This window comes from Paroedura picta, chromosome 8 (assembly GCF_049243985.1).
Source record: "Paroedura picta isolate Pp20150507F chromosome 8, Ppicta_v3.0, whole genome shotgun sequence".
Classification (NCBI taxonomy): Eukaryota; Metazoa; Chordata; class Lepidosauria; order Squamata; family Gekkonidae; genus Paroedura; species Paroedura picta.
Genome location: NC_135376.1, coordinates 38,174,394 through 38,199,053, shown reverse-complemented (window position 1 = coordinate 38,199,053; position 24,660 = coordinate 38,174,394). Strand labels below are relative to the sequence as shown.

Sequence of the window (24,660 nt, the reverse complement as noted above, 5' to 3'; positions counted from 1 at the left end):
AAAAGATGCCCTAGGTGGCTCTGCCACACTGCACAGTGGAGCAGAACTGCCTGGGGTGTTTTTTGTTTGTTTGTTTGTTTGTTTAGGAACATGGTATTCCATCCCAATGCACTACCACATTCTTAAACAAACAAACAAAAAGGCCCCCACCACCTCACAGCATGGTGGAACCTCTCCACCCTGATTCCTGTGTGGAAGCACACATCTGGGGTGCAATAGGCAAAATGCTCCCCCATGTGGGAGTGGGAAGCGTTGGGACCACCTGCCCAGAATCAAACACCAGGAGGCAGCATGGCACGAAGCTTCCTGTGTGTTAAAGGTCAGGGTGTGCATTACATAGTGTCCTATTATTCAAACATATGCAATTCTTACATGCACACTAGTAATGTATACAACTGCCTCAGAGATTTAATTATTGAGACTGGGAAAAAGAGAAGGGAGAAAGGGACTGGTGAAGAATAACAGCTCTTGCAACTCACACCAAGAACAGTATAATAAGACAAACCCCCAAGCCTAGGAATGTGCAATTTGGTTTGGATTGTCTAACCATACCTGAATCAATGTTGATTTGGACATTTTTTTTTATTAATCTGGTCTTAATTGATCTTTCCCTGTAGTTAAACTGCCTGAATTAGCATTCGCCAAGTCACCATACCATGATTCATGCACAATTAGGTCATGTGGAGATCAGGCAGTTTAAAGAATCCAAAATTTTCCTTTCCTGTCTATTCCATAGTTTGGGGGATGGAGATTTGAGGTAGAGGCATCAAATTTGGAGCCTCTCATCAAAAGAACTCCCCAAGTTTCAAAAAGTTTGAATCAGGGCATCCAATTTTACAGGCACCCAAAGAGGGTACCCCGTCAACCTCCATTGTTTCCAATGGCTAAGAAAAAAAGATTCTCAGTTCTTCTCTTGCCAAAAATGGTGCTTGGGTCTGGCACCCCTTTTGACTGACCTTAGAATTGGACCCTCTTATACAGTCTTTTTGAAACTTGGCAATTCTTTTAAAAAGAGACTCCTGCAGCGAAACTGCAAATTTTGCTGCCCCCCTCACCACAAAATAGAGAGAAAGGGAAAAATTCCCATTAATTTTGATGGCACCCTTGATTTTAATAGCACCAAATCATTTTCAATCTGGCTGAATGGATTTGGTCAAATTCAAGCCAGGGAAGGGTGCTTCAGGTGCTTTGGATTCAGGCTTCTTTTTTTCTTTTTGCACTTGCCTAGGACAGCAATTATCAGGTATATCACAGGACCTATTCAACAGATTTAAAATGACAGGAAGGTTCACTTGGGAACTGGAACCCTTTGAAGCAGAGAGGACCCACTGTTTAAGGCCATCTACTGTGCATTTGCTATCAGGATAAATGGCCATAGAGTAGCAGTTATGGTGCTTTTTAGCCTTTCATTTATTTTTATGTGTTTTCTGAACTGTTTTATGTCTGCTGTTTTCATTACTTCTGGTAAACATTTTTTTAAACAATACTTTTTCTTGGTGATGCTGCTTTTAATAGCTTTATATAATTTATTTTCCTTGGATTTTTATTATTTTAATGAAAATGTTATACATTGTACAAAGAAAGTTTGGCAAAAAAATTATATGAAGTACTTGTGGAATATGCTGATATTTTATGTCTATATGCATGCGTGTTCTCTAGACAAGACACACAAACACACACACCAATGTGCATGTTTGTGTGCATGCACACATATGCACATGGATGTTCAATTTCTAGAAATGTGGGAAAGAGAGCTGACACATAAAAAGAGAAGAGATATGCTGAGATAAGCAGCCGGCACAAGGATAGTAACCCTTACCAGTTCAAGTGTGTTACAAAAAAAAATCAGTCCCCCTCCTTCTCTTACTATGTGATTGAGGACAGTTCTGGAACTAAATAAAAGTACAGTGCCACTTTAAAGAATACAAATATATACTTCAATATGAGATTTCATGAGTCACAGCGCACTCTTTCAGATAGGTATTTTCAGATAGCTCTGGAACTACCACTGCCCCATGTAAATTATCAGGCTCATCTCTTTGCTCTAATGGAGAACCCTGATATTCAGGGGTGAATAAACTAGAGATCATCTAAGCTTGTTCATTCTTACATGGTATGTTTATTGGCTACTAGGCAAGGAGTGTGATTTATTTCCCAGATGATTCTTTCCCCTCCAAATCTCTTGATGTTTCCTTTTGAAATACAGCCTGCTGTTTTTAACACCTCCATATTACCTTTCTCTGTTCATTGGAGCCTTTGTTGTTTTAACATCAAAGTGATGCTATCCTGCTCTTCGAGGAAAATGCCTGTCTCCTGGTCTGCAGAATACTTCCCGTATTCCAGTCTGGCTTAATGGGTATTAAAACAGCTTCCTTTGGTCTTCCTTGTTCACATGATGATGAAATGTTTATAAGGAGTCTTGAGCTATAGAGTGAATCTGTTTCCTTCAGGGTCATCTCAAGGTTGGGGTGCTGAGATGTGATTTATAACAGACTTTCAGTGGATGCTGTGGGTGGAGGTGTTTCATTTTAGTGGGGCAGACCAACCTGCTCTTTGCGTAATGTCATCATTGTGTTGGATCGTGAGGTTGCCTCTCTGTAGTCAAGTTTGGCCACTGTTTCTCATCACTTCACATGAGCAACCTGAGTGAATGTTTTTCTGATCTATTCATTCTTTCTTCTACTACAACAATTTCCTCAGAAACATGTTTGTTTCACCAAATATGGATCTCTTATTGTTGACATGTCCAGGCCTGACAGCTTGAACAGTCACCAGCAGCTCAGTTGTTTTAACTTCTCCTGTCAAGGCAGACCCAATGACTGACTGCAGTGGAGGCAAGGAGAACCACTGAGCCTGTACCTGTTTCCAAGGCAACCGAAGTCACCAGTCTGCTGGCACAGAGCCTAGGGGCAGAGAGTTATTACAGCTTTATTGCCCTGGCAATGGGGATGTGACTATCCCTCATTTAAGTCCCAAGTGTCCTACTAGAGGCCTAATAGACATGTGCAAGATGACACATGGTATTTGAAGATGGGTGGGAGAAGTCGATGCTTGAATATCCAGCATCAACAAAACTCACAGAGGAGGAGGAGAAAGCAGGTATAGACTGAATGTCTTCCCTTACATCTGTGGTCTCTTTGTAGGGAGGGCTTAGGGGTGCATTTTATTTATGTATTTGTTTATTTACTTAATTTGTAGTAAACCTGCCTTTCTGCCCAAAGTAGCTTACATTATTTCTCCCCATAAGCTTCCATGGCAAAGTGGGGATTCAAACCTGTGGGTCCCAGATCCTATTCTGACATGGGAAAACACTGTTCTTTCCCCAAGATTCTTTGAGAACCAGTCTTAGTCTGAGCAGCCAGCACAAAGTTCAGTGATCTGACACCATATAAGATGGGTTCATATATTAATCTCTTCCTGTCCATTATATACAAATATACACAAAGATTCAGATGCCAAAGCAGAATGTGCAGCTGCTAAGACTGGGATTATTTTCCTGGCTGGGGAGCGAACATCCAGAGCTGCAGCTATCAGAAAGTTGTTAGTGAAACAATCAAGCCCATTGGGTATGATGGTTCCTGAACAGATATGAATCTCCCACAGTGTGAGACAAGAAGTATTTTTCATGGGCAAGAATAAAGCCACAGCACTCAAGTTGTGGCATGAAACAGCTTTAGTGCATTCTCCTCTGGAAGTATCTTTCAGCCTTATAATGCTGATAAGCCATGGGACCTGTAGGGACAAAAGTGCTGTTCAGTTTTCTGGAGGTATCTAGCAACCACCAGATTTCAAGGTGTGCCAAATAAGTACTGAGATAAGACAGTTCTGCAAAAGAAAAAAGAAAAAAATGGGGGTAGGAACAGGAATGTATGAGAAAAGCAAAATTGGAGGACTGTGAACAAAAATTTTGCCAGGCAAATGCCAGAAGAGGAACCACAATAGTAGATGTTTTATCTTAGTCACTCTTGCTTTGAGTTTCTATTCATATTTATTAGATAAACAAGTCTATAGTAAGTATGAACGAAGGGGTATCAATTTGCATGAATTTAACATGAGCTCAAATCTCTTACATTTTTCCTCCATTAATTTTATATGTGACCATTTATACTTTATAAATCCTCTGGAGAAATGGCACACACACAAGCAGGGCAATCGTCTTCTATGTAAACAGAGAGGGAAAATCAGTAAAGGGGAAATGGCCTTCTAGGGAGAGAGATTATCCCAAGAAAATGTTTTTTGAACAAGTGTGTTGAGGATAAACAATTATTATAAAAAGCTGTTCTGGGCAGTGAGTTAACACTGAGCACTTGGGGGTAATGGCCAAACCTAGACCTCCATGGTTTAAAAATGTCTTTGTTTGTCCTTTGAAAGAAAACTTAACAAGTTGCCCTAAGTTTCACTTGCCTACAGAGATTTATTCTTGGTGAAGCTGGAAGGCAGCTGATGTTATGTCATTTAGTAACACTAAATGACCAAGCCAAGCATTAAGCCAATTATATCCCAGAAATCATTGCTCAGCAGGGCAGCACTCTCACTTAAGCAATGGGCTGGCAGCTGCAAGCATCAGCAGGGAATTAGCATTGATTGGCTGCCTGGGGACCAACAAGACAGCCCTGCCACCAGATTTCACAATTCAGTCAATAGCCCTGGGCTGCCCTTGGCCACTTAAATATGTTCAATTCCACCCCTGCTGGGATACTGAATTCCACGGCAAAAGTTCTCAGAGCTCAGAGCAGGGGCAGGCAGAAGTGGAGGAACTCAGTCCTCTCTGCAGAAAGCAGAATATAATGTCTTTGTGTCTTTAGCTGAAGCAAGCAGAAAAGAAACTGGGTAATTCTCAGACACAGCCTTCTGTCCATGGGAGGGGATGAGATAGGGGCTTCCTCCAGGGCAGTGAAATCCTCCAAGGAATTAAAGTACAGGAAGGGCAACTGAGTGTATTTATTTATTTATTTATTTATTTATTTATTTATTTATTTATTTATTTATTTATTTATTTTTTATTTATTTTTTATTTATTTTTTATTTATTTTTTATTTATTTTTTATTTATTTATTTATTTATTTATTTATTTATTTATTTATTTCTAGGCTGCCCCTATTAGCACAGCCGCCTCGGAGCAGTTTACAACATTGTTAAAAATACAGTAACATTTTGAATCAATTAAAACAATTCAAATAGATCAAAAAGTTAATTTACCAATGATTAGTGTTATTCCCAATTTATTCTTCTGACTGGGGCAGTGGTCGCAGTGGGGAAAGACCTTTATTGTTTGAATTTTTTGTCATCTGAGCTGGCCTCAACCATAGCTTGGGGAGGAGAGTTCCATCTTGCAGGCCCTACAGAACTGTGTTAGTTCCAATAAGGCCCTGATGTTATTGGGCAGCTTGTTCCACCAGGTCAGGGCCAGTGTCAAAAAACGCCCTGGCTCTAGTCAAGGACTGTTGGACCTCTTTTGGGCTGGGGATTACCAGGCAATTATCTGTTGCAGAATGGAGTGCCCTCTGGGGGAAATATTCAGATAGGCCGTCCCTTAGATACACAGGGCCCAGACCTTAAAGGTAAGAACCAAAATCTTGAAGCAAACCTGGAACTCCACTGGGAGCCAATGCCGCTGCCACAGTACTGGTCTAATATGAATCTCCACGGTGTCCTAGTGAGGACCCGCATGGCAGCATTTTGGACCAGTTGTAACTTCCAGGTCAAGAGCATGCCTGCATAGAGCGAGTTACAGGAATCTAGTTTTCATGTGACCATCACATGGACTACTGTACCCAGGTGTTCCAGTGCCAGGTAGGGCTGGGCCTATCAAGGATAGAAAAAAGCCTGCCTTTCTACCTTTGTGACTTGAGTTTCCATTGACAAGGATGCATCAAAAATCACACCCATGTTCCTGGTCATATGTTTAGTTGACAGTTGTACCCCATCCAGGCAGGGCAAGCATGCTTCCTTATCTGACCACTTCCTGCTAGCCACAGAACCTCTATCTTCAAGGGGTTCATCTTCATGTGATTACCTTTGAGCCACTCCACCACCACCTCAAAACACCCAGCCAACGAGTCCATAGGATTACCTGGTTGGCTATCCATCCGGGGATAGAGCTTCGTGACATCCACATATTGGTGACAACCAAGCCCATAGCTCCAGATCAGACCAGCAAGTGGGTACATGAAGACGATTGTGTTAAAAAATGTCAGGGAAAGAATCATCTCCCGTGGAACTCCACAGTGGAGTTGGCAGAGGCATGATTATCCCCGATTGCAAACCTTTGCCCTAGACTCTGTAGAAAGGAGGTAACCCACTGACTGGCTATCCCCTGTATCCCTGCATTGCTGAAGTGGTAAGCAAGAAGCTTGTGGTCTACCACGTCAAACACTGCCATAAGATCTAATAATACGGCCAGCACCAATTTGCCTTGGGCCAGCATTTGCCTTGGTCCATCTATCTCCGGAGATCATCCATCAGGTTGACCAGCACTATCTCTACCCTGTGACCTGGGCAGAAGCCCAATTGGAATGGGTCAAGGACTGAAGTTTCTTCCAGATGCGCTAGCATCAGGTCTGTGGTGGGTTATTTGGAGTGGGTTAAGCTGGTATCCCCTGTGATAGAAGAACTCTTTACCCCCACATGTCAATGATTTTGGAAAAAATGACCCAATTACTTTTACACAATCTCACTACCATCTCCATTGGAATACAGTTGGTAGTTGATGGTGTCCTGTTTCCTACTTTGCAAATTAGGTTCTAAATGGAAAAAAAAGAATACAGTTCAGAGTTTCCTGGTATACCTTTCCTTTCCTTTTGTTTCACTGTTGAGACACAGATGACTTATGGCAATCCCATGAAGTTTTCAAGACAAGAGACTTCAGAAGTGGCTTGTCACTGCCTGTCACGACTCTGGACTTCTTTGGTGGTCTCCCATCCTCCTTTAAAGCCCTAAACAATCTGGGACCATCGTATCTGCATGACTGCCTCTCCTGGTATGTCCCCCATAAGGCACTGCATTCAAATGAGAAAAATCTGCTGAAGGTCCCCAGCCCTAAAGCCCTGGCCCCAGCCTGGTAGAATGCTCTGCCAGTGGACGTCTGAGCTCTGCAGGACTTTCAACTGTTCTGCAGGGATTGCAAGACAGAGCTGTTGCATCAGGCCTATAATTCTGCTTGCCTTTCTGCCCAACCCCCATCATGGTGAAATGTAATACTTTAGATCGAATTATTCCTTCCCTCCAAACCCCATAGAGACATTGTTACAGTTGATATTAATATTTAATATTTGCTATCAATTCATCATTTTAAGATACAAGATTTTAAGCTAAATGTTTCATTGTTACTGTATTGAATTAATTTTAACTTTTATGCAGGGATTGTATTGAAGAAGAGTTTGCTTTTATACCCCACTTTTCACTACCCAAAGGTGTATCAAAGTGACTTATAATTGCCTTCCCTTCCAGTCCCCATAACAGACATTTTGTGAGGTAGGTGGGGATGAAAGAGTTCTTACAGGATTGCTCCGTGAGAATAGCTCTAACAGGACTGTGACTAAACAAAGGTCACCCAGATGACTGTATGTGAAAGACAATAAAATATAATCCATACTGATTTCCTAAAGGTAGGGAAGACTATAAATCCCATAAATATATAAAATGAAATAAATAAAATATTAATTAGAGCTGATACTGCTTAGCTTCTGAGATCTTATGAGACCAGCCTAGCATGGGCTATCCATGTGAGGGCACTGGCATTCTTAGCTACCCAGAATAAGCATCTGTGTAATGCCACTGGGTACCTCCCTTTTTAAAGGGGTGGATCAAAGAGAATATGATGTATAATTCCTAGTGGCTCATGTAAACTGCTGCATGTGGAAATAGAATATCATAAGAGCTGTGAGAGGATGGAAATGAGGAACCAGAAGCATTGCCTCCTCCTCCCAGATCTTTTATTTCAGAGCGGGGATGAACTAGGGGAAGCAGAGCAGAAAAGGATAAATTAAGATGAAGACATTTGGCCCACATTTTGTAGCATGAAAGTACTTAATGAAAGGGTATTTGTCATCAGCTTCCTCCACCATGCTTTCTTTCCTGTCAAAATTATACAACCAGTCATTGCGAAAAGAAAAGAAAATATGCTTTTAAAATCTCAACGATCTCCACCACCTTGTAAACACTTTGTTTATAGGCCTAGCTGTCTATTGTACAGGAAAAAAACAGTTCATCATGAAGATTTCTGCTGCTGAAAATAATGATTCTAGCTCAAGACTTGTTCCACATTCCCTATTAGCAAAAGCGCCTTATTCATATAGAAGAATATATAACTATGGGATGGGATGAGACAGGGGAAAGAGCCATACTTCAGGGATATATTATGGGGCTTTACGCACCGGGATATTTGTTGCAAATTGGTCACTGAATGAAAAATCGCCATTTAAAATAGTGGAATTCGTCGTTATGCATACCTGCCTTTGTAGTGGAATCCAGTTGCGTTTTGTAGCGTTTCCCACAGCTTCCGGTCTCGGCAGAAATCGCTAGAAAGGAAGCGCTATTGCCAAGCTCGTCCCGCCCCTGGCCGTCAAGCAGCCAATGGGCAGCCGTTAGCATGCTCCCAAACAGCCCCTTTCCCTTTAAGAAAGGTTTTTTTTAAAAAAAATCAGACCCATTGTAACGAATCTGTGTAGATTCGTTGCAACGGAGAGACCCATCCAGCTGCCTAATGTGTTTGAGCTGTCGTTTGATCGTATGATCGTTGCCACGCTGCCTCGAGTGAAAAAAAAAAATCCCCCCCCCTCTCACGGGCCCGATTTTCGGCTGAATGAATGTGTAAAAATTAATGGGAAAATACATCAGCAAACGGGCTTTTCTGTGGTTTGTGCTTAGTGACTAAAGGTGAAGGACTGAAGCCAGGGAAGCCTCTAAACAGAAAGAGGCTCGCTGGTGCGTTTATCCCCGCTCGCTCGGAGAAAAAAAAATGGCGATCGCTTTGACGGAAGTTTGGAGGACAGGCTCAGGAGGAGGGACTTTGAAGAAACCGCAACAATGTTAACGCACAGGTCTTTTTCGCTAGTGTTGCAGATTGGTTGCAAGAGTGTAGCGCTTTCCGGAGGGTGAATCCACTTTTTGGGATTCCCCTGAAAGCGCTACAAGGAAGCGCTTTTTGCAGATTGGTTTCAGGTGTGTGGCAGATTGTCTACGACGTCGTGCGTTATGGCAAATCAATAGCGTTTCCAATTGGCAACCATTGTGCGATTTTGAAGGCGTGCAAAAAGCCCCTATCTTTAACCACTCCTGCAGTTAAATAAAGCCCTAAGGGCTATTGGGGAGGAGTTAGGGTGGGCTCTGTCCATGATAAAAACTCGGAGGGGCGAATCAGGAGCCGCAAAGCGGCTCCTGATTCACCCCTCCAAGTGCCACTCAAGGGCCAAGCGGCCAATGGGGAGGCGCGCAAAGCGCCTTCCCATTGGCCCTTCACCAGGACAGACCAAAATTCCATTCACCCAGCCCAGTCTGGCTGTCAGTCTGCTCCTGACCACCAACGGGAGAGGAGGTCAGTAGGGCTGCCAAGGGGGATGAGAACAGAGGCTGTGCCAGCCCTTTTCACCCCAAGGCTGTCCTAACTGTCAAGTCCAACTGCAAATTGCCTCAGAACCCTGACAGTGCTGGCAGGAGGCTGGAGAGTGTGCTCCCTCCCCCTCCCTTGAGGCCTGCTGGGAAGGAGCCTCTGACAGGCCCTGAATGAGGGGAGGGAGGCATTTTCCTTCAGAGAGCAACGCAGGGGACTGGGGCACAACCAGAAGCGGTGCCGGGATCGCCACGTGCATAATTGGCTACTCTGGGTTTTGCTGCCGTCACGCCCCGTCCCATGCATAACCAGTGTGCTTCGCGTCTTTCCCCTCTGCGTTTTCCATGTGGCCCGAAATTGCCGTTTTGGCGGCCATGCATAATGGGCCCTTGTTAGTCTATAGAAGCAAAAGGAAACAAGAGTCTCTAATGTGTCATTGAAGATAGTTTCAGAGGGTAGCTGTGTTGGTCTGCAGAAGTTGAGTCTACTAGCACTTTCAAGACCAACAAGATTTTTAGGGTAAAAGCTTTTGAGAGTCAAGGTATCCGGTGAAAAGAGTTTTGAGTTTCAGAAGCATATACTCTAAAAATCTTGGAGTCCAGTGGCACCTTTAAGGCGAATGAAGTGTTGGTCTCAAAGGTGCCACTGGTTTCCTGCCTGATCCCTTTCTCTGTGAATGGCTTTCTGCAAATCTTTTCTCATGTGGGATGAAGATACTGTGGGAAATAAATAAATAAAGGGTTACATTCTCATCTCTGTACTGAGCTGCTGTTCTGCTCCTGGCTGAAGTTTCCTAAATGCTTTTTGTTTGTTTCATCTTTAAAAACTCATTACATTTTGGCTCTCTATGAAATACAGACATTTAGCTAGGCTTTTACCTACATAGAGAGAAAAAAGCAAATAGAAAAAAAGTATGGCTCAGAAATTAAGGCCTTGTTTGCAAATTGCATCTGGAAATTATTTGAAACCTTAATTGTACCCAGTGGCTGAAATGTACATATCACCCCTATTATGCAGAATCTCCATAGCAACCTCTAGGGATGAGCAGAACCACTGGGTTTTATCCCAAAACTTTTCTGCTGAATATTATTAATAACATTCCACTCTTTCAAAGCTCTGGATTGTCACATCATTATGAACTGTGCCTTTAAAAGCTTAGAAGTACTGTGTAAACAGATAAAGAACTGTGAAGGGTTAATTCTTCACAGAATTAGAAAGCCTTGAGTAACAGGCTATTCTAAGCAATTGTACTGGTTAGCATCAGCTGAGCGGAGAAAGTCTTGAGAGAGCTCCATGTTGAGGAGAGATTCAGCTGGATTTCTGCTTTGACTGAGTTGAGTACTAACAGACAGATTTTTGCTTTGACTGGAGGGTAGGCTTGAGCACCAGGGGCCAGATCTGGACAGATTTGGCTTCGGCGTCCATTAAAGTTAATGGCGCCATTGACTTTGATGGGAATTCCAGCATTCCTGCCTTTCCCGGATGTCTGGGGGGGGGTTTACAGTGACAGCCTCCAAACATAGCTTCAGCATAGGTCCGGGAGGCACTTCCCTAATCCCCCTCCAAATTTCACAATGATTGGACCACCGGGTCTATGTCCAGGGGTTCTGAAAGGGGGTGCCCCATTTACATGATTCTATCCAATGGGACAGACTTTCCATTGGAAAGAATGGAGAGATGGAGGCACCCTCTTTTGGAACCCCTGGACATGGACCCAGTGGTCCAATGACTGTGAAATTTGGAAGAGGGTCAGAAAAAAAGCCTCCTAGAGCTACCCTGAAAGTTTGTAGGCTGTAACTGGAATCCTCAACCCCCAGGCCCTGGGAAAGGCAGGCACACTGGAATTCTCATTATAGTCAACTGACTTTAATGGGTGCCAAAGTCAAATTGGTCCTGATAGGGCCACTGGTGCACAAGTGTACTGGAGAGGGTCTGATTTCAGCCTTAGCTGAGAGCAAAACATAGAACTATGGAAAAGTTGGCAAGGACAAGTGGGTAGTTAGATAGATACTCCCATTCAGAACAAGGAAAGAGGATAAAGCTTCTAAAGATAGAAGATTCCCTACCAAGTCAAACAGAGAGTTAGCTCTGAAGAGTGCAGAGTGTGGTTAGAAACTGCCTTTAGACTCCTTAAGAGTCAGTTAAAAACTAAAAAAAGAAAAGAAAATGGGGTGTTGGGTATTGGAAAGAGTGCACCAGCCTTTTGAAGAGAGTTAGAGATTACCCAAAGGAAATGTACTGAAGTGTTTATGAAACTATTGAACAAAAGCCTCTCAGCGTAAAGATTTACGTCATTATAAAAAGCTTAAAACCTAAAATCTGTGCTTGTACTAGTTTTATCTCAGAAATATCAACCCCTGATTACACCTGACCTTTACCCTCTATGTTAAATAGTTAAAAAAAAAATTCAAAATGCCTCATGTGCCATTCAAATTGTTTAAGTTAATGCAGGCTCCTGATCTTTCCCTCAGGTTCCTAAGCTAAATCAACAGACAAAATACTGTCAGAGTTCTTCAGAAAAGAAGAAAACATATTACTAGAGTGGCTCATTCACAGAAGAGAGAAAAATGGAGGGGAAATCTTGCTATTGAAGACAGGGCCTTCATAACACCATACATTACTCTAAGCATATGCGGAGACTAAGCACATGAGGTGGACCTAGCAAGAGTCAGAGTCTTCCCAGATTATCCTCCTCCTGTTCTAAAACACACTTTTCATCTGTTAGGAATTTACTCATGCATGTAAATAAATTCCTGCCAGACACTTGTCCTCCAAATTCTCATACTGGCTTTCATGCTGCTTGGCTCTATTCAGTCTAGAACTGTCTTTTTTGCACTCCCAGAGAATTATTTAGCATAACATACAATTGAGAGAACCTTTGAGAAGAGTAGTATTTATTGTTTGGTCATATACTGCTCCCTCACAGGATCACTGTCTCCCAAGTAGGTCTGGCATACTCCTGGAATTACAAGTGATCTCCTGGCTACAGATTGCTTTGCACCCAATAGCACTGTACCCTGATAAAATCCCTTCCCTCGCCAAGTTCCACCACTCCAAAACTCAAAGAATTTTCCAACCTGGAGTTGGCAACTTTAATACCAGGTTAAACTCTTGTGCCCATTTGAAGTGGTAAAAAGCAAAACTCTTCCTCTGGAAAGGATGACACCTCTTTCACAAAACTTTCTAATACATATAGTCTTTTCCTCCTCCTGTAGATAGTCTCCTCATATTCTCATAGGCTTTAACCTCCGTTCCTTCCTCAGTTCATGGAAATATAACTTTAGCTTTCCTTGAATACGTTCACTAAATTTGTGAAAACTCATAAATGTATGTGTTCAGGTACAGTTCTCTCTAATTATTTCTCTCCACCTTCTCATGATGGAGGGATGCTTCTTATCCTTTATGCCCCTGATCACACACTGTCATGGAATCTGATATGACATTCTGAATTCCTGAGAAATTCCTTTTCTTCTTTTCTAAATGACAGTTCCATAACATAGGCTTGGAGAAGAGCCATTGAGTGGGGGGAATAGATGAGTGTCTGTTTGTCTCTCAAAAGTGCAGTAAATTGCTCGGGGAATTAAATTTATGGTGGATCAAGTGGATGGATATTGGCTGGCATGGATCTCACTCATCAATGAAGCTAAACAGTCAATGCTGCAGAATTTGTTATGTGCTCAACCATGGCAATTTGGCTTATTATTTGCAGTGGGGCCAAGTCTGCGGGAGAGAAGATGTTATATTAAAAGACTACTTTTTGGTTGGTAGGTGGGTGGAAATGGCCATGTTACCCTTCTACTCTCCTGCTGACTTTGTTAGCAGGATAGAGTGCATTAGTCCAATCAGCTGCACTTAATTTCATTCAAGATGCTGGTGTCGTACTGGAAACAAACATCTAGGCAAAATTACTTTATTAATCATTTATTTCTAAACATAGACTATGATTTTCAGAGCTGCCCAAGGGTGCTCAGATAACTGTATTATGAACTTAGATAATTCCAAACATACTAGACAGAGTTAATGGGGCAGAATGAGAGTTGCAGATGGTAGGTACACTGTAGGTTGAACTCTGTCCTGAGCCTGAAATAGTTTCTTCCTTTGCATGGCTCATTCTTATTGACAAGAAGAATAAAAGACTTGAGATCACTAAGAGATTACTGCTTCTACTCATCCTTTTGAATGGGAAGCACTGCTGTATGTCTTCCCCTGGCTTTATGCCAGTAAAAGAGTTAAGACCTGAGCAAGTATTTGTTGACTGCCTTCCAGTAACCAAAATTGTATTATAGCTTCTAGAAGAGAGAAAGAGCCCTGCTGCATCTGAAAGTGGTCCATCCAGTTGACTCTTCAGGCCTATTTTGATAGGTTTCCAAGCAATAGGTCTTGCCTCTGTGCTTTGCACAATGATCATGACATTGATGGAAATGGAATGATGCTACAAAGGAAACTGGAAAATACATCTTTATTTTCATGTCAGTATATAAGTGGAATCTGCTGGCTCTGCCTTAAGGACATTCATTAGTTACCCCAACACTTCAAGATGATCTATAATAAATTATGATGGAAGCAGCTGACAATGATTTCTGAAAATCTATGAGGTTATTAATGAGTGGGTTTCACTGTTTTGTGCATTCTCTGGTTATTATTCTCCATGTAATTGTCAAGTCAAAATGTGGTCTTCACTGACACAATAGAGCATCGGTGGGCAAATTGTGGCCCTCCAGATGTTCATGGACTACAATTCCCATGAGCCCCTGCCAGCCAGTTTGCCCACCGCTGCAATAGAGTTTGTTCCTTGTATCAGTCATTTCATTTTGTTCTTTTTCTAGTAGTGTTGTTATGCGTAAGGGATTCCCCCCCAAAAAAAATTCACTTTTTAAGATGTAGCCATTGATTCCTCACATACTCTCTCCCCCTCCCCCTTTCAAAGGGAGATTCTCTTTCACTTTTCTGATTTCTCTTTGTACACCCTTTGGTTTGTTCAGGCCTTGCAGATGATTTTTGTTTCTACCACTGGGTGTTCTAGCAGGCAAATATGAAAGTTTAGGAAGACACTGATTGCTTCTGAGCATCTGCAGAATAAAATTCTGAATTGTTGGATTTCAGAGAGAAAGTGGAGAAAGAGGAATTAAGGGAATTTGATACTTTCCAGGCAACATTTTCTACAGCAGGGGTAGTGAACAACAGAGTTCCAGCGCTGGCAGGAACTCATGGGAATTGTAGTCCATGAACATCTGGAGGACCACAGGTTGACTACCCCTGTTCTACAGCATCTCCCTATTACTGAGGGAAAAGCAAAACTATTGCACCTATGGTAATACCTTTCTCTTATTTAACTACTGTGCTAGCTTTCTGCTGCTACAAAAGCATTCAATAGTTTCATATTTTTACACAATGTATTGATTTTAATGCTATCATCATTGTGTTCTTTCACACTTATTTCTCCATCTGGACTTTCAATTTTATGGCATTTTTCATGGTTTATGATGAGATGCAGTAGCATTTTTCGTTCAGGTTGCTCAATTCCATTATCAAAGATAATAGCTTCTTGAAGGATTAAGACCATAAGTTACTTTATCCCATGTCCTGAAACATCTATGGATCAGTTCTTTTGGTACAATTTGCTGTTATTCCCCCCTCTTTGTAATAGTGTTTTTTAGTAACCATTTGCTAATAAAGGAGAACTCTTTTGAGGACTACTTAAAAATGAAGTTTTATATATTTACTGACCCCAACCTGCAATAGTATAATTCAGAACTGCACTGCAAATTTTATGCTGCATAACAACTAACCATTAAAGACCTTATTTGCTTTGATTGTTCTAGATACCAGTCCCTCTAATCCCCACCCTAACCTGCAGCATCACATTACATTAGTGTGCTCTCCATTTCTTCCTTCTGTTGTTTGGAGGAGTATAAAAAGACATTGGCCACTTCCACGTGAAGGCCTGGCAATTACATCAAATCACATATTCTGGGCATTTATCATTCCTGTTGTTCAGCAAATTAGCCACAGGCAAAATATGTATTCCAAACATGTATCTGCCATGCATAGCCATTATGGGGATTCTTTGTGAGGAACAACTCTTGCATATTGATTATCCATTCCACATGTATCTGTGTCCAATTCAGTATTTGTGCTGCATGAGTGGTCACCTATGTGTGTTCCCTTCTCTCTCTTGATTGCAAATGCTCAGGTTTACAAACAGAAGTGGCAACTGAATAAATCAGACTGGGGAAATGGAAGGGGTAGAGGAATGGGGAGATGGAAGGCATAGAAAACAAGAAGCCAGCCTCCTCCATCTTGTTGCCCTTACACTTTGCTGTTCTCAATTTGCATCACTTGTTTACAGCATGGACTAGCAGTAACTTACAACTGCTTAGCTGTTCAGTGAAAAGCGCAGCTGAAAATGAGATAAACAAAGAAATATTTAGGAACAAGCGAAATTTAAAATGTGAGTCAAGCTCCTTAAAGGTGTGTTTCATAGACTCATAGGAATTTTCCTCAAATATACGGGCTTCCTTTCTGTTTCTATATCCTAGTAAGATATCAGATTTAAGCTTGTTGATTGAGTCTTATAGTGCTGAGATGCCATGTGCATGGAGCATAAGCTCACTAAGTTGATCTCTTACTTGTAAGAAAATTGCAGTCCAAGTTGTAAAACAAGGAGCCTCAATATTCAGCTTGAAAGAGCTGCTTGGTTTGTCAGTTTTGCTAGAAACAAACAGACCCAAAGAAAAAGGTGGACACAGAGTTACATAATTCAAATTCTTAAGGGTGCGAGAGCATGAGAATGTGAAAGCAAAGGAGACAGAGATGGAAAATTCTCTAATCTGCACTATGGCCAATGCAATTATTACAGTTCTGATTCTTCTACTGGGCAGGGATCAAGTGAAGCTTGAACTGGTTTCTGAGCCCATCTCCCTAGTAAAACCAACACATATGGGGTTAAAACCATGAAATGTCATAAAGATGTGTCCAATACATCACAACATATCAGACCAGCATCCTTTCTTACAGTGGCCAACTCTGGAGGGCCAACAAGAGGGTAGAGAGGCCATCCACTGATGTTGCCTCTTAGCACTGGTATTCAGAGCTTTACTGTCTCTGAATATGGAAATTCCTTTTACTCTTCACAGTTAGTAGCCATGGATGGATTAGACTACTCTCAAGGTCATCAAAATCTCTACTGGCCGTGAATCTCAAAATTGAGTTATTTATTGAATAATGAAGTATTTTCTGTTGTCTGCCCTGGACCCATTCCCATCAAGTTCATTGGGTGCCCACAAGTTCTAGTATTATTATCTAGTAGTATTATGGGAGGAAGAAAAAAAACCCTCTTTCTATCCATTTGCCATCTCATATATAATCATATAAGCCACTATCATGGTCCCTTTTAGTAGTCTTTTTTTCTAGTCCAAAAACTCCCAGACTTTCCAACCTCATAGGAAAAGTGCTCCAACTCCCTAATATTCTTGGTTGCCTTTCTTTGAATTTTTCCCCAGATTGGCAATATCCTTTTTGAGATATGATGATCAGAGAACTGGTTACATCTCATTCAAAATGGGGCCCTGGTCAGCTTGAGGAAACTTTAACTATGATAGCTTCCAGTCAATGAACTTGGAGGTTTGGGGTTCTGTGAAGAAACTAAAGACCTGAACAATCAAATGTCAATTATACATGTATGGATGGTTTTCTTACAGTATCTGAAAAGCAATTTAAACAAAAATCCAACTGAAGTATACTGATGAATCTATCCTTATGTATGTGGTTTGATACCACTGAAGAATTCTAATCAACCAGTGAGAATTGATTTGCCATACACTTGGCTTCTGTATGGGACTTGTACTTCTTAAGAGGACGGGACTCGGATACAGGCAACAGAGTGGGATCAGAATAGGAGACAAAGAGGGAAACTGTCAATGAGGAATATCTTGTCAGCTGCACAGCATCTCAGTATGAGGAGGGTATATCCTTCCTATCTGCAGGAATAAGTGCCAGACTTGGCCAGAGGTGAGATCCCTTGGGCACATGCCAGAAACTCTGGCTGTAGCCTGTGGTTCTCAATCTCTGCCTTCAAACGAGCCAGCCAATGTAGTCAGGACTAGATATGACTGGGAAATACTTTCTTAATTTATTGATTTATATTGTAAGCTTTTTTGCTTTGTGTTTTAAACTGGGAGGCAAAGTGGGATTAAATATTAAAAAATAGACCCACAATACTCTGTATGCAATATCCCATTTTAAAACAGCAAAAGTTCCTACTTCTCCCCTCTGTTCTGGGTCTCTTCCCCCAAACCCAATTGTCTCTGCTGTTTTGACATGTGTGGAATTGAAGTGCCAAGATGTTTGAGAGCTGCATCTCCCTGCCCCAGGCAGGAGTATTGATCAGGCAGTAACCCGAAAAGGAGGGCACCTGCTGTCATTACTTTAAAAAAAAGAGGGGTGGTATTATAAATTGAATTACAATAATCAGTAGGCCCCTTTGCTTGCAGATTCGGTGCAGCAAAATAAATATGGAGGAATTGGAGAGATGCAGGCCTGCTTTATTAGACCTTGCAGAGTGAGCATTTTTCATTGTTATGGTATGGTAATAGGTCAGATATTAATGCTTGTGAACTTTGTCTCTTATACAATCAGTACAGAGTCCTGGAAGTCAGAGCAAAACACAGTGTGGGAATCTTTGAATCCTTCTCTATGACCCAAGAAGACAAATGCCAAAAAGATACCATTGTAGGTCTACTGGAACTTTTAATCCTGACACCATTGCCAGGAATCCCACAGAGGGAGGAACAGACATGGCAGGAATTATTACAAAATTAGAGTTGTGGCTTAGTTTCTCCCAAGGGGAGATATGAATGATTTGTGAGGGCTGTCAACCCCAGGGAAGAGGGATTAATCTGGTCCAGGGGAGTATATTTTCCTTCGTTTGTGTGATATTTCAAGAATGTTGTACAAATCTAATACTAAAAACAACCCAACTGTCAAGCACTGAAATGCTCTCTGTATTTTTCTCCCATCACAAAAAGAGGTGACAGGTACTTCCTCTTAGTAATTAAGAGAACTAAGCAAATCAAAATATGGAATCCTTACCTGATGCAAAATCTAAATGTTTTACTTTCCTTTCAGTGTCAAAATAAAGCATTCATTAAAAAATTAATTAAAGGTATATTTTACAGAAAATTATCCTGAGAATAAATGTTAGATTGTTATCTTTACAACATGCTTAATTTACCTGGCTTAGGTTCCATAAGGGCATCGAACTATGCAGAGCTACTACTGTTTGCATCCATGGATTTCAGTGAACTTAGAATAAATCTACATAGGACTGGACTTTAAATGGTTCAAAGTGTTAGATCAGTGGGTTCAAGAGCAGGCCACTAGGAGTTCATTTCAGTTCTTTATTATGACCCCAGCATGATGGTCCAAAGAGGAAAAAACTGAAACAAAGAAACCCACAACCAACCCCAGCTTATATACAAAAGCCCCACAGTAGATCTTCCCTCCAGTGCATGCTATTGGTCAAATGGAGCCAGCTTAGTGTAGTGGTTAGGAGCGCTGACTTCTATTCTGGCAAGCCAGGTTTGATTCCCTGCTCATCTTCCACATGCAGCCAGTTGGGTGACTTTGGGCTCGCCACAGCACTGATAAACCTGTTCTGACTGAGCAGTAATATCAGGGCTCTCTCAGCTTCACCTTCCTCACAGGGTGTCTGTTGTGGGGAGAGGAAAGGGAGGGCACATTGAGACTCCTTCGAGTAGTAAAAAGTGGCATATAAGAACCAACTCTTCTTCTCCTTCTCCTGTTTCACTTTAAACTGACTGGATCCGGCAGATGGGATCTAGTAGCACATTGGTCAGTTACAGTACAGGTTTACAATCCTGCCATGGACCTCAAGCTTGGTCCTCAGCCAGACCTACAGACACAACACATGGAACAACACTTATAATGGTACAGCGTGTCTAAGTGAAAATTATAGCAGACACTGAAACCATTTCTCCATTAGAAGTCATACCTTGTTTTAGCCTCATTTTGGATTTCAGTTGGATGCTGTGAGTTAAAATTTGCTCTCCGCATTTGGACTTTTCTATCCTCATTTCCCAGGCTGTAATTCACCATATGGTTTCTGCATTACAGGAAGAAGGCAGCCTCCCATGATACTTTGTTCCCTTCTCCTCTTCAAAAAAAAATTTTTTTTTTGCAAAATGGTGCCTTTGCACCTTGCTTTTAATTGTACCCCTCCATCTCACCGTTCCATGACCAAGATTGCCTCCCCCCTTCCCCTGCAGGTATTGTTTTTTTAAAACAAATAAACAAGGTTATCAAATTACAACACTGCTGCGTTGTAATGCGAAGACTGCTTCTTCTTTAATATTAGGAACAGTGAAAGCTACAGGGACCATTCAGGTGACAGCTGCTACTGGAGGCAATGACAGCGCGTTCCCGAGAAGCCAAGGGAAAAGGAAAGGGAAAATGGAGGATTTTATTCCATAGGCAATCTTTCTCTCTTGCTTACTCTCTCACACACATGCACAAACACAACAACAAAAGCACACTGGTTCCCTACCAGCCTTCCTCCCACACCCTGTTTATGGTTTATTTTGCCTGGGCACCAAGGCAGCAATCCTAAGCAGGTATCCTTGGAAATAATGTCCATTTAATCTAATGCAAGGTGACCAGATTTTAACATTGGTAAAGCGGGACACCATTGACCGGGGGGGGGGGGTTCTTGATTAACATTTTGGTCTATATGGAGCAACAAAATTTTTCGTAGAACACATAGAATGCAAAAATAGTATTGTAATATATATATATTTGTACTTGCAACTTAAGTACAATTTGCCAGGTGCCCCCAGATGTCCCTCCAAAACTGAGACAATCTGGTCACCTTAATCTAAAGGGACTTACACCTAGGGAAGACGTCTTTGTCTCAAAGCCAGAAATGCCAGCCCCATACCTGGGGAGGAGGGGGGTACCGTTTAAATACTTTTTGACTTTTAAGATCAAGCTACTTCTTCCGATTCCCCCCCCCCCAGGCAACCGTGCTTGTTCTCCCTCTAGGCCACTTCTTTCCCAGCCCAGCCCAAGAGGTCCACTGGGGTGGGGTGGGGGATCCTTCTCCAACTTCTTGGCAAGGTCTCTCTCTCTCTCCTCTTCCCCCCATTACTAGTAGACTGTGGCTGGAGAAGAGCAAGAGAAGCCAAGCCTCTCCAGTCCACTGCCAAGGCTCGCATGCACAGTGTGTATTTAGACCTGTATCCCAAACGTGCAAATGCTGTATGCGGGGAAATCTTTACCTGATTAGAACGCGGTGTTGGCTGGCTGAAACCCTGAACAGGTATCTTTGATTGTAAAATGGAGCATTGAATCCCATCAGTTGAGGCAGTGGCTCCAGTCTTTCCGCATTACTGAACAACCTTAGTGACTTGACACATCTATCAGCCCTAAATTATGGAGGCTAAAGTACATCAACCTCCCACAGCAGCAACAAATCTTCCTCCATCATAATCTTGGCATATTCTGTTAGATCTGTGAATTGGGCAACACAGAGGCAGTATATTCAGTAACTCAGCTCTTTGTTGTACACCAACACCAACCAAAACACCAAACACACAACTCAATATACTTTTGTACACTTCCCACCAAGCACTCTGATTGGTTCTTAATGGGGCCTTCCAAGTAGACAACAAGTGAGGCATTTTATTGGCTGAAACCGACGTGTAAGAATGGCTGCTGATTGGCTGCATTACAATCTCCACAAAATAATAACTGCAAATGTGGTTTAGTGCCCACAACATATTCCTTTCCCTATCATACCACAACCAAGTTGTTTTATCTTGGCTGCTTTACAATTTGACCTCATATCTTTTGCTTCTAAAGCAGAAAAAAGTAGCAGCCACCTCTCCCAAGTGTGTTTTCAGTCCTTAAAAACAACTGAAAGCGACAGTGAACATAATCCATGGTATTGTTGCAACTCATTAATAAACAAAATATAAAGCAGAGACCAAAGTAGTGTTTCTTGGAGAAACTTAGTTTGTAAATACCCCTTTCGGTGTTTATTGTTTCAAGCTGTCCCTTGCTTCTGCCCATTTTACTAGACAGTTATACCTCATCCATGCCCATGTTAAAGGACAAAGATAAGCAACTCATCATTACCTGTTTTTCTTTTCCCTTAAAGCTGGCTGATGGAAGAAACATACACATTGCTCTGTCAGTGACAAAAGCTGGTCTTCAGGTTTGGTTGTCTAAGCATCAGCTAATCTGTAAGGAGAAGTTTACCTTTCATTAATTCTGTCTTTCAACACAGAGGCTATTCATAAAAATCACAGAGTTGGAAAGGACCTCCGGGGTCATCTAGCCTAGCCTCCTGCAGAATGCAAGAAATTCACAACTACCTGCCCACCCACAGTGACCCCAATCCCATGCCCAGATGATGCCCCCCCTCCAACAAGAACAAAAAACAGAATCCATGGCCAGTCTGGCTGGGAGGGTATTCACCTCCTGACCCCAAAATGGTGATAGGCATGAGCCTGGGCATGCAAGAAAGAGCCACAAGAGCCAAGCTCAAACCCAATCCCTTCTGCCCACCCACTTACAATCTGCCTAAGCAGGAAGATAACTCCTGAGCTGTCTGTTGAGTTGCTCACAAGGGGCCCTGCTCTGTTCATTGGGCCTCTCTCCATATTCAAGATTTCCCCCTGGTATCTCCCAATTTCTCACAGACTGGCTGCTGTATTTAGGAGACCTGCCAAATGGTGGCTGAGAAGGGAGAGGTGTGGGGGTAGTAAGCTCCCCAGTGTCTTCCCCTTCCTTCAATGCCATTACACAGCCCCTCCACACTTCCCTCCCCTGCTGCCACCACTCACCTTTCAGCAGCTTTTTCAGGCCAGCCATAACGATTTGGGGAAATGCAAAGCTTGGTTCATAATTCCTCCAGCATTTGGGCACACATGATGTTCAGTGGTTAAACCATTCTCTGGAATTCATACCCCTATTCCTCACACTCCATTCAAAATCCATGAAGTAAATCTGCTCATCAGCTATTGTCTTCCTTCTTTCATATAGCATTACTCCATTCTGAAAACAGGGCCATTCATCTGTGATTCTCAGTGAGGATTTCCTCACTAGCATCAATAAGGATTCCTCATGAGGTCAGGTCTCATTCACTGGGAATGGGAAAGATCAGTTAAGGGTTAACTCTAGTGTCACTGTCTTCTGGACTAATGATGTCCCCAGATGGCATACAGGAGAGCATTATTTACTGAGGACACCAAGCAGGCAATTGTTCTTTGGGAGAAAGTAATAAATCTTGTCACATTTCAGTGAGTCCATCACTGTTACTCACAGCCGCAGTGATGCAGAGCTCTGCTTTTTCCTTTCCCTTGAATATTGATGCTGTAAAGAGAGTGTTGCTCTCTCTACCCAGCCAGTCTAGAAGGGCACTTGGAGTTTGGAGACCAATGATTTCTTGTACTAACTATAACAGGATGTTAGACCAATGAATGCTTCTCTTGTTTTGGGTCAAAATCTTTGACAGTGCTGCATACCTGTAGCAGTGCATCAAAGTGAAGTGCAGATCAGCATGCCAGTGAACAAGAAAATGGTGGGATGGGAGACCCTTTTTGAACAAGGTTTTTTTTAATGCTAAAGTGAAGTCCTCTATAACGTCCAAGCTGACTCTATCTTGAACCCAGAATATTGATCACAGGAAACATGTGTTTCAAAGTAATTACCTAATGTACTTTGGTATGGAGATTACTTACCAACCCTGGACAAGACCATCACTTTTTTCCTTATCTTAATAACCCATCCATATCTTTGAAGTGGGACAATCTGCCAGGCTAGATTTGTTAATCTTCTAAGACACCACTGGTATATAATCTTTTCAGCTGTTAAGTGATGTCTAGCTTCAAAGGAAGAATTCTTAATTCACCTGATCGTGTGAATCTTATCAGCATTGGCTGAGGCAAAATTAGCACATTAGAGCAGTTCAGGGTCCCAGAGGCTAACTCCTCCTCCTTTACACTTCACTGTGATCCCTTTGAATAAGACATTGGTGTTTATGGCAGGTATTCATTCATACCTGGGTGATTTCTGGCCATCTGAAGCTGTCAATATATGCCAGTAGGAAAGTATGGGCAACTACAAAAATTGGGGGAAATAAATGGAAAAAAATAAAACAAATCTAAATTTAATATACAAGCTTGCTTGAATATTAATACAAGCTTTTCTTAACTCTTATATGGGGCTCCCAGGGGCCTCTCATCCAAGTGATTGGTTGTTCTCCTTACATTCAGCGATAGCATTGAGGACTCAGCAGCTATTCAAGCCATTCTTCATGTTTCCTGTCTTTCTATGCATTATCAATTAAAAATGTGTCTTGTTTTCAAGTGTGTAGCCCTCTTCATTGCACCATTCCAGTCAGATGCTGGAGTGGTGGAAGGCAGCTTTGGAGCAGTCCTCCACGCAGGAAGAGGGAAAGCCACAGTCCTCCCTTCCCCAACATCCCACTACTCTTCTCCTTAGCCTTTTGAGGAGTTCCCGCCTGAAAACTGTGTGTGTGTGTGGGGGGGGGGGGGGTACAACCTGAAGGGAAACATGTTCTCAAAGCACCTGCATCCACCGAGGCTCAGAGCACCACACATGGCTTTTTAAAGAGTTAATCTAGGCTATTATACCACCATTTTAAACACACACACAACCATGCCTCTTTTAATATCCTCATAGGACTGGCCTAGTTAGGAAGGAACTAAAGCCCTATGCTGAAATTTAATTAAAAGTGTTTAAATGTTAAACAATTCCTAAAACAGCCCCTTATTAGTAAAAACCTATTTAGCAGTACCTAAGTATTGTACTTAATAGCCCTTGAAACCTGAAGCACATACTTGAAACACAGAACAGTGAACCTCAACACTTCCTCCCCCCCCAAAAAAAAAACAAACAACCACCTTATTGTATTTAAAGGGAAGACATACAGGGATGGAAAAACTAATGGGGGGAAAGACAGGCAAAAGGATTTAAGGTAGAAGAGAAAGCAAGGAGAACTTAATCCAAAAACATACACCAGACCAAAAAAGAAAAAAAGGGGGGGGGAGTAGAAGAAACAAGCCACA

At 42.0% G+C, this 24,660-nt stretch overlaps 1 long non-coding RNA gene across 1 annotated transcript in view; it reads right to left on the bottom strand.

Annotated features, from left to right (window-relative positions):
- LOC143842619 (uncharacterized) overlaps positions 1-22,645 on the bottom strand; it is a 64,872-nt gene extending 42,227 nt beyond the window's left edge. The window contains exons 1-3 of the long non-coding RNA XR_013233224.1: positions 22,414-22,645; positions 21,704-21,808; positions 20,845-21,076 (exon numbers count right to left, since the gene is read on the bottom strand). This is a non-coding gene — a long non-coding RNA (uncharacterized LOC143842619). The remainder of the gene's footprint in view (positions 1-20,844; positions 21,077-21,703; positions 21,809-22,413) is intronic.
- Between the last annotated feature and the right edge of the window lie 2,015 nt (positions 22,646-24,660).